Genomic DNA, 11300 nt, shown 5'->3' with positions numbered 1-11300 from the left:
TTATATCCTGAATCCTTGTTGAACTCGTTTATTAGCTGTTATAGCTTTTCAGTGGATTACTCGGAGCTTTCTATATATAAGATTATACCTTTTACAAACATAATTTTATTTCCTCTTTTCAAATCTGGATGCCTTTTATTCTTTTTCTTGTCGAATTGCATTCCCTAGAGCCTCAGATACAATGAACATTAAAGAACTGTGGCAAGAATGAACAAGTTTGTTTTTTCCTTGATCGTGGGGGAAACAATTCAGTTTTTCACCAGTATAATGTTAGGAGTTTCCATGGGTGTCCTTTATTGAGTTGAGGAACTTCCCTTTTGTTTTTAGTTGAATGTTTTTTATCATGAAAAGGTGTTGAATTTTGTGAAATGCTTTTACTGCTTCTACAAACATAATCATGTGTTTTTTGCCTTTTTTTCTACTGATATGGCATATTACATTAATTGATGTTCGATGTTTAACCAACCCTACATTCCTGGGATAAATTCCACTTGGTAATGGGGAAGAATCGCTTTACACATTGCCATATTTGGTTTCCCAGTAGTTTGTGGAGGATCAGGGATACTGATTTTTCTTTGTGAAGTCTTTGGTTTTAGTTTCAGGTTAATTCTAGCCTCATAGAATAAGGAAATATTCTCTCTCTTACTCTTTGGAAAAGTTTGTAAAGGATGAATTCTTTAAATATTTGATAGATTTTATTAGTACAGCCATATGGTCATGGGCATTTTTTAGTGGGGAGGTTTTAAATGACTGTTTAATGTCTTTTCTTGTTAGAGATCTATTCAGATATTCTCTTTTATCTTGAGTCACTCTTAACATTTAGTTGTTTTTTTCTAAAATTTGTCCATTTCATATAATTTATTGGTCTACCTTAGAATACTTTTTTTTCTATAAAGTGCTTTCCCTCTTTTCATTTCTGATTTTAGTAATTTGGATTTTTTTTTTTTTTTTTGGTTTTTTAGTCTAGCTCAAGGTTTATCAATGTTGATCTTTTCAAAGTACCAAATTTTGGTTTATTGTTTCTTCTCTACTTATTTTTTTTTTAAATTGTAATTGTGGTTAAATACAATAATGTAAAATTTACTATCTTAACCATTTTAAGTATAGAGTTCAGTGACATTAAGTATGTTCACACTGTTGTGCTGCCATTAACACTGTCCATCCACAGAGCTCTTTTTATGTTATAAAACTGAGACTCTATATCTATTAAATAATATCTCTTATTCCCTCCTCCCCACAGCCCTTTGCAATCTTCATTCTACTTTCAGTCTCTTTGAGTTTGACTACTCTTGATACCTCATATAAGTCCTTTTGTAAATAGCTTACTTCACTTAGCATAATGCCTTTGAGGTCTGTCTACATCGTAGCATGTCAGAGTATCCTTCCTTTTTAAGACTGAATAATATTCCATTGTATGTATATACTACATATTGTTTATCTGTTCATCCTTCGATGGATACTTTGGTTACTTCCAACTTTTGGCTATTGTAAATAATAACTGCTGTGAACATGGTTATAAAATTATCTGTTCAGGTCCTTGCTTTCAGTTCCTTTGGTTATATACCCAGAAGAAGAATTGCTGAGTCATATAGTAATTCTATTTTAACTTTTTTGAGAAAACACCATGCTGTTTTCCATAGACGTTTCCATATCAATTTTACATTTATACCAGTAGTGCACAGGGGTTCCAGTTTTTCCATGTCTTCACCAGCACTTATTATTTTGTTTTGTTGTTGTTTGTTTGTTTGTTTTTGTCTTTTAATAGCCGCCCTAATGGGTATGAGGTGGTATCTCATTGTGGTTTTCGTTTTCATTTCTGTAATAATTAATGGTGTAGAAAATATTTTCACATGCTCATTGGCCATCTGTATATCTTCTTTGGAGAAATGTCTTTTGAAGTCTTCTCCCTATTTTTTAAATCAGATTATTTTGGGTTTTGTTTTATGGTTGAATTGTAGGAGTTCTTTATATAAAAAGTTTGGATATTAACCTCTTATCAGATACAAGATTTACAGAAAATTTTCCCCATTCCGTAGGTTGCCTTTTCATTCTGTTGGTTGATTCCTTTAATACATAGAAGTTTTAAGTTTGATGCAGTCCTACTGGCTATTTTTTTGTTTCTTTTTGCTTTTGTTGCTTGTACTTTTCATGTTATATCCAAGAAATCATTACAAAAATCCGATGTCATAAAGCTTTCTTCCTATGTTTTCTTATATGAATTTTATATTTAAAGTCTTATATTTAGGTCTTTAATCCATTTTGAATTAATTTTTGTATGACGTAAAGTAAGGTTCCAACTTTATTCTTTTGCCTGTAGATACCCAGTTTTTCCTGCACCATTTGTTGAAGAGACTATTCTTTCCCCTTTGAGTGGTCTTGACACCTTTGTCAAAGATCGTTTGATCATATACATGAGGGTTTATTTCTGAGCTCTTTATCCTATTCTATGGGTCTGTATGTCTTCATGCTAATACCACATCGTTTTAATTAATGTAACTTTTTAGTATTGAAATCAAATCGTGTGACTTTTTATATTCTTTATTTAATTTATTTCTGCTCTCATCTTTATAATTTACTTCCTTCTTGCTTTGGTTTTAGTTTGACCTCCTTTTTTAGTTTCTTTAAGACAGTAGGTTAGATTATTGAATTGAGATCTTCCTTTATTTTTAATGTAGGCATTTACAGCCCTGACTCCTCGGCCATACTCACTAGGAAGAAACAGGTCATGGCTCCCATGACCCACACACTCTCTGTTTCTATGGAATTTTAGTATTTTTCTTGAATAAATATTTTTATGTTTGCTGTATGTCCTTAGGACAATTTCTAGAGACATTAAGTGCTGGGTTTTAAAAATTGTTTTTGTCAGCTTTGCCCATTTTGCTGGGGAGTGGGTCCCCAGAATTCCTCATGATCTCATCCTGAGAGAGCAACTCCATGTGGACACTTTTTATGATAAGGCAACCACTCTCAGTTTCTTAAATATCCTTCCAGAGACATACTGTATATTTCTGTGTAAATAATCTTTTTCAAAACTATATACTATACATACTTCTCTTCTTGATTTTTTTTTGACTTAATATCTTGGCTTTCATTTACTATTTATACATAACGGGCTGCTTCATTCTTTTTGATGTCTGTAGTATTGTATGGCGCTAACGTAAGTTAAACATATTATTTATAAGTTGAGCATTTAAATTGTGTCTAATCTTGCTATTAAATTATACTTTAGTGAATTTTCCTGAACTGTATGCATCATTTCAAACATATGCAGGTGTGTTTGCTGGATAAAATTGCTCCAAGTGGAATTGCTTTCAAATGGATATATCTTTTTAATTTTGCTACGTACTGTCGAATTGCTTTCAGTAGAGGTTACACCAGTTTACATTACCGCTAACAATGAATGGGTGTCCATTTCTCCATACCCTGTCAACACAGTTGCATCCAATTCTTATTTGGAAAAGCATGTAATGAATCATAGGAGTAGAGTTGATTTTCATAAGCCAATTTTTTTTTCTCCTAGACAGTGTGTGTGTGTGTGTGCGTGTTAATTATAAAGCTCAGTCTCTAAAGTAGTAAATTTTAACAACTTGGACATAGGTAAGCAAATTTATTTTGTGGGATCAAGAATCGATATATTCTTTTAAATGAGAAAATGGTTTTTAAAATGTTTAAGGAAGGCTGGTTCTGGAAGGTTAAATTCTAGTGGCATAGAGCACATTTGGCAGAAGGTGAAACTGCCATTTTTGTAATCAATGATGTTTATATATGGTTCTGAAAATACCAGGCTTTAATACTGCTCTTTCTTTTAAAAGAGTGCCTTTTGAGTTTGCCTTCATTATCACCAATATCTCACTGTCTAAGTTAGCTTACTTTTGAGGTGGTAAAAATAACCTCTGATACCATGTTAGTATGATTTAATTTTGGCAATTTTATTTTACTGAATTATCACATTATAAATATTTTAAATTAGCCAGATTTTGGGAGATGATTCAGTAGTTTAATTTGGCCAATCAGTTCTCAGTATCAAAGAATTCAGCTCTCTTAATGAGTTGAGATATTATGAACATTCGTAGAGCCTGTAGGTTTTCTTATCATAAATTACCTTTGAATTAATAGCTAGTTGTTCTTTTCATTCAACAAATATTTATTTAGTGTCCATTATATATCTTGCACTAGGAATACAGTGCTTAAGAAAATGGATGCCATCTTTACCCAAATGGAGTTTATATGCTAACGAGAACTAACAATAAGCAAGTAATGAAATAAGTAGACATGATAATTTTAAATTTTGAGAAAGACTGTGAGGGACATAAGCAGGGTGGGATGAGAGAGAGAGAGTGACTGGAGAGTTGTTGAGGATGAGTGTTCAAGAGGGCCTTTTTGCAGAGGTGATGTTTGATCTGAGATTTCTTCTTAAAGATGAGAATAAGCCAGCTTAGGAATAGCTGGAAGAATGTTCCAGGCATTGAGAACAGAACAATGGCTCAAGGGGTTCAAGGGAAAAAGGCAGGCCAGTTTGACCTATTAGTGGTTCAAGAACAAGAGGGAAAATGGAATGAGATAAAGTTGGAGAGATACAGGGGCCATCATCTATCTTGCATGTCTGTTAGGAGTGACATGGGAAACAAAAGATTTTTAAGCAGAGTTGTAGTATGATCTGAGTTGATGTTTAATGGAGATCACTTTGGCTTTTTCATGGAGGATAAGAGTAATAAAAGGAGGCCCAGGTGGAAGCAGGGCCACCAACCATGAGGCTATTGATAGAGTTTAGATAAGAGATACTAATATTGGTTTGTATTCAAGTGGTGGTAGTAGAGATGGATAGAAGTGGAATGATTTGAGATGTATTACAGAGGTAGAACAGACATGACCTAATGATAGCTTGATTAGAAGTGGGAATGAAAAAAAGAAAAGGACTTTTGAATTTTATGAATTGAGGAACCAAGTTGAAGGTGGTTCCATTTATTAGTAAGAGGAATACTGATGAAAGAACAAGAGAGGTTATTTTGTTTATTGAGGGGAGGCAAGTTGAGAATCAAGTTCTGTTTTAACCTACGTAAGTTTGAGGTGTCTGTTAGACATCTAAGAAGAAATGTAAGTAGGCGGTTTGAAATGAGGGCTTGGAGCTCAGTTGAGGGGTTGGAACTAGAAAAATATATATGGACTTCATCAGCATGGACTGTATTTCATCAGTTCCAAAAACACTTTTTAACTTCTCAGAGATCAGGATGCATCTTTTCTGATTGATGTCAGCCAGGCAGCAATCATGACATAGTTGTCATTTGCTGTTTTTGCGTGTGCATAGGCAGATTGCCAGAATCAGACTTTGTAGAATGGATGTCAGCAGCTTGGGAAAAATTTTTGGAGACAATATTAGAGCGCTGTTTTAAGTTTCAGAAACCAAATGACGTGGAGGAAGAGGGGAGGGAAGTGGTGAACCATACATGTTATGGACTTTTCTTGAAACAGGAGCCAAAAGTAGGTTAACTTGATGTAACTGGGACCCCAGCACCAATAGCTTTTAGTTCTTTTAAGAAATGCTGCATCATCAACACTCTGGCACAGAGGATGCTATTGTGAGAACATAGATATCCACAACTTTTGAGTAGAAATGTAATTAAGAAGAGTTGGAGTCTGAAAGTAAAGTTTAGAAATACTTTTACTACTTCATTTTGTATATATTTACCATTTCATGTTTATAAAAATGATATGAACAAAATTTGCCTACATCTAAAACTTTCAGTTATTATAAAATAAAAAATTCTAAGTGTCAAGAAGGTATTGTGTTATATATAGTTTAGTAACAGAGTTTTTTCTTAGTGATGTATAGAAATGTTATTAGAATTGATGGCTTTTCAGTAAAATACGGTAAGTGATAGTTAAGGCCAGGGAATAAATGGGATCACTTAAGTCTGAGTTTTCATAAGGAATTACAGAGTTTTATAGAATCTTCTGTGCACACAGACTGCCTTACCAGACTTCCTCCTCATCCTTCAAGACTCAGTTTGGGTATCTTATTCCTCAGAAAAAGCCTTCTCTCTGGTAATTCCATCTTCGTCCCAGTGGCTGAACACAGAATTAAAAAAAAAAATGAGGCCATAGATTAGCAAAATGGTGCCCACTTTAGCATCTGTGATTTTATTTTCCTTCTCTTTGTGCTTCTAGGAAGAAATGTGGAAGGTTATAGCAGATGTTTATTTAGAAGAATCTAAGAATGATGGTAGGAACAGAATGTAGCAAATGAATCAGACAGTAAATAGCCATCTTAATTTTCTGGTAATTTTTGCTAACCAAATATTTTCATCTCCATATGATGCCAGTTCCTTATTTTAATTTATTTTTTATGTGTGTGTGTGTGTGTTTTAAGGAACGGCCAGAAGAAAGGACAGTAAACATGAGCTCTATTCGGGTAAATAAATTTATTTTATCATGTTCAGGGATTTTATACAACTTTATATCATCAAAAGAATTTATACTTTCACTTTTCTTCAGATCTTAAGTCTGATGCCTCCAAAAAATCAAAGTAAAGTGTTTGCTTTTTGAATTAATTTATGTGAATTTATTGGCACATAGTTTCTATAGTCTTATCTAGAGATGTAGCTAGTCATAGTTTGACTCTTGTTATTGTGACCGTGTGTCTCATTTTAGAGTGCAGTTTCATGTATTCAAAGTGTGACTATAATAAGGCTGATTCAACAAAACCGAACACAGTTGTCTTGTTATTACAGAAACTCTGCTGTGTTCATGTTTAACATAATATTTGTTCCCATGTTATCTATTTTAGATGCTGAATTCCTAGAGAGTGGGAATGATGACCCATTTCCATTTCACAGTACTTACTCAGTTGAACAGCTAAATTTTTTTGCCAGTGCAATAAAAAGAATGTTTAGCCCTTAAACATTGGGTGCTTTCTGGTTTGAATATTACTTAATGATTGAGTTCCAGTTGTGAACCTGTCTCCTCTGAGCTAACTCTTCATATGTGTACCCAAGATGCTGGGAACTCTTCCTAGGCAAAGAAGAGGAGGTAGAGAATAAACATAGTAAATATTTGATGAGTAATTTTCCCCTTTTTGTGCCTACAGGGAAAGAAATGGAACTGGTATTTGGACTATTTATTTTCAGAGGGGTTACAAGGCTTGAAACTTTTCATAAGAAGTAGTATTCATCGTTCTTCTGTCCCCTGATCAGAGAGTATAAATCCCATGATCAACATGAAATGAATGCTGACAGAAACAAACCGAGCATACTGGACTAATTTCCTTCCTTGTTGCTAGAGAGGCCAACTGGCTCAACTTGAGTTTCCAAATTCTTTTCACCAGCAGACTGACATTCTTAGTGAGTGCTTAGACTGGCCTTCTATCTATGGCTCAGGAGAACTTTGATGTGGTTAATTTTGTTTTTCAGGATCTAAATTCTTTAGCCTACTAGTGAAAAATGATTTCATTATTAAGCTTTGCCTTTTAACAAATTTTATATAAAGAGATACATCGTCATGTGCTGAGATTTTTCACATTGTGGAGTATAAGCTGCTTTGATGAAAGAGAACAAGTAATACAGTGACAGTTAAACGATGGACATATTCATGCAAAATACTCTGCTGCCTCCATGAAACCTCTGTGGATATTGCCACTTTTTTTCTGGCTTTATTGAAATACAATAGACAATTAGTTTTTTGTATTTACATTGTATAATCAATGAGGTTTTTTTTCCCAATTATAGTTGGCATACAATAACATACCAGTTTAAGATGTACAGCATAGTGATCCCCCCTTACATATTTATTACAACATTATTAACCGTCTTCCCAGGCTATCCTCTGCATCTCCATGTCAATTCTGCAACTATCCTTTTGTACCTCTTAATCCCTTTGCCTTTTTTTGCCTTCCTCCCCCAACCTCCCTCCCTTTATTGCCACTTTTCTTACTGTGAACAGCAGTACCAACACCAAATTAACAGGATACATTACTAACTCTAAAAGCTGGCTCTAAGTAGTTGGTAGATTCGTTGGCCTTCACTGGTAGCAATTTGATGAGAGAAGCAAGAGGAGAGAATTGTGGGATAATCGAGACATTCCTATTTATTACTGGTTTGATTTCATGAAATTGCTCTATTTTGTATGTCTGTGTATATATCCCTTTTTTAAGTCTTCAGGCACAAATTAATTAATTGCAACTTTATTTTCAGGGATAATTCTGAAGCTTAAAAAATGTGTATAATAGCTAAAATATGCTGAAAATTTACTATAAAATTTTGCTTCAGTGCTACTGAATAACTCTCCCTTTTAATAAAATTCATATCATTTGAGAGAAATCAAACAATTTTTGTTTTTAAGAACTACATTTTTGTAGTTCTTTTTTCTCTTTCAAAGCAAAACAAAATAAACAATATTACTGGGTAAATGTTCAGAATAGAATCCCATTTATCCATTCACTTTTTGATTCAATACATATTTATTGAGCTTACTTTGTGCCAGATAGCCTTCTGCATGCTGTGACCAATACAAAGTACCTGCTTTTGTGGAATTTACTATATTCCATTGGGGAAGACAGATAATAAAAATGTAAATAAATATATGACATCAGGTACTATAAAGAAAAAGCAAGGAATAGCGACAGAATGTTGAGAGGGTCGCAATTTTAGATAAGTTGGTTAAAGAAGGCCTGTTTGAGTTGGTGACATATGCAGAGACCCTAATGAAATAAGCGCATGGGCCATGTGAATATTTGGAAAAAGAGCATTCTAGGCAGAGGTAAAGTCAGTTAAAAGGGCTTAAAAATATTAACTTATTTGGACTGTTTGGAGAATAGCAGAGAGGCCTGTAAGGATATAAAATAGTGATTAAGGGAGAAGAATGGTAAGAAATGAAATAAGAGAAAGCCGGAGAGTAGTTCTTGAAGGCCCTTATAGCTCGGTATGGATATGTAATGGGAAGCCATTAGAAGGATTGAGAGCCAGAAGAATAACATAATTTGACTTACCTGTACAGAGCTTCTGTGTGAAGTTTGGACCGAAGAGGATTTAGGGTGAAAGAGACAAGTTAGGTTATTACAGCATTCCGGACAACAGTCTTAGACTAGTATGGTTGATGAGGAGGTGGTTAGATATTTGATTCAGGCTCTACTTAAAGGTAGAGAAGATAGGATCTGCTGATAATGGGTATAAGGAGAGCAAAAGAGAGGGTAAAGGATGACTCCTAGGCTTTTGACTGAGCATCTGGGTGAATTCTAGGATGCAGAAGTGAGAAATACTGGAGGAGGAGGGGATGTAGAGAAGTATGGAATCGAGATTTCTATTGTGGCCATGTTAGGTTGGAGATAATGAGTAGGCAGTTGGATATCTAAGTCTAGAGTTCAAGGTACAAGTTGAGACCTGGCAGAATTAATTTGGGTGTCATTGGTGAATAGCCATGACATTGGATGAGATCACAGTGCAGCTAGGAAAGAGAAAGTGACAAAGGACTGAGCCCTGGGGTATACTAACATTAAGAAGTAGAGAAGAGGAGGAACTAGCAAAAGCCTGAGAAGAACCCTCCAGTGAGCTAGGAAAAGTCAGGAGACTGGTGTGCTGGAAGCCAAGTGACAAAAGTGTTTAAAAAGGAGTATTTAATGGTGTGGAATTTTGCCTATATACCTGGAAAAAAGCTTTAGCTGCTTCAAAGTAAATGTGATAGCTTCCCCAATAGGTAACCTCATATAGAGAATCCTTTTTTTTTTCTTCTTAAGTTTTATACTCCTAATAACTGTTTTTGTTGTTTTTCAGAACATGATATTTTGATCTTTAAGATCACATAGAACTTCCCATTGTGAGAAGGGATTTGATTATTTAACTCCTAGCAATATTCAGATTATTGAAGAAACTTTTCTAAACATAAATTAATGTTACAGAAGAAAAAACTTTTTCTCTTAGGTTTGCCATTTGTTCAATAATTATTCCCTGGGCATCTTTTTTGCCCCAATTGTTCTCTTGATCAGTGTTTTAATTCACTTAAGATTAAATACATAGCTATACAAATAAGCCAAACCTAATTATTTGAAAACTCTTGAAGGATCTTCATGACTAAGTAAAACAAGATTTGTATAAGAATAGCTCTTTTCCTTCGGTGAAAAAATTTCTAGAAAAATATAGAAATTTTGGTTTGCTATCCCAATTGTGTAAAAAGAATACTTTCTTAGTATTTGTGTAAACTTGTTGACATAAATATTGATTTAATGTTCAATGATAAAGTTATTAGATTTCTAGCATTTTATTTTCCTTTTTATCATAACTTCTTCCTCTAGGCCTTGGGCATGATCTAGAAAGAAACGTAGATAAGTCTGTGGTGCTTCATATAACTTTTATCAACATAGTAGTAATTTTCTCTTTACCTTTTATATCACAAAATGGTTTACTGTAAAGAAAAAAAAAGAATCTAAAATTGGTAGTATATTTTTAAAGATTTCTTTTTAATTGATACTACTTTTCACTTCATTTAAATTTTTAGGTTTTTAAATAGAGTCATAAGGAAATTCTGTTTCTAATAAATATGCATTCTGTGGGCTGAGTATTTGTGTGTCCTCCCCTCAAATTCATATGTTAAAACCCTAACCCCCAATATGATGGTGTATGGAGGTGGGGACGTTGGGAGGTAATTAGGTCGTGAAGATGGAGCCCTCATGAATGGGATTAGTGCCTTTATAGGAAGAGACAAGAAAGATATGACCTTTCTCTCCACCGTGTGAAGATATAGCAAGAAAGCAACTGTCTACAAGCTGAGAAGACTTTCACCAGAACCCGCCATACTGGTACCCTGATGTTGGACTTCCAGCCTCCACAATTGTGAGAAATAAATTTCTGGTGTTTTTAAGCCACCCAGTGTATGGCATTTTTGTTATAATAGCCTGATCTGACTAAGACAGTGGGCAACAGTGTTTAACAGAATATATTGTTGACTTGAATTATCAGTGCTTTATTTTCATAATACTCAAAAAAGGATAGCTTTCCAAGGAGCATAATAGTACGTGTGAATTAAAGTCTACTTTTAAGTATATAACAATAAAACCAATTTTTTTCAGCTTGCCAGGAAGAATATTAGTGTATCTAATTAGATTTGGTACACAGAGCTAAAGGCTGGATGTTGGGAAGTCCTTCCATTGCTTCTAGTTCTAGGTTTGTCATTAATGAATTACATGACCTTGAACGCCAGTTAAGTACTTTATCTCTTGATTCCTTCTTTGGTAAAATTTAGATTTTAATGTCTACTTTTCAAAGGTTTGGCATATAAAATGATAGAAAAATCTATAAAGTTTCATCAAGAAGCCA

The 11300-nt window shown here is 34.0% G+C and overlaps 1 long non-coding RNA gene across 2 annotated transcripts; it reads left to right on the top strand.

Moving 5' to 3' along the window:
• The first annotated feature begins 1996 nt into the window (after window positions 1-1996).
• LOC120611566 (uncharacterized) lies at window positions 1997-10849 on the top strand. 2 transcript variants are annotated; one of them, XR_005655228.1, is made up of 3 exons: window positions 1997-6220; window positions 6368-6409; window positions 7085-10849. It is a non-coding gene; the product is annotated as an uncharacterized LOC120611566 (long non-coding RNA). The 2 variants fall into 2 exon arrangements; XR_005655227.1 differs by having other exon boundaries at window positions 1998-6276.
• The last annotated feature ends 451 nt before the right edge of the window (window positions 10850-11300 follow it).

Source organism: Pteropus medius, unplaced genomic scaffold, assembly GCF_902729225.1.
Source record: "Pteropus medius unplaced genomic scaffold, Ma_sr-lr_union100, whole genome shotgun sequence".
NCBI lineage: Eukaryota > Metazoa > Chordata > Mammalia > Chiroptera > Pteropodidae > Pteropus > Pteropus medius.
Note: the sequence above shows the minus strand (reverse complement) of the source record. Positions and strands in the feature narration are given on the sequence as shown.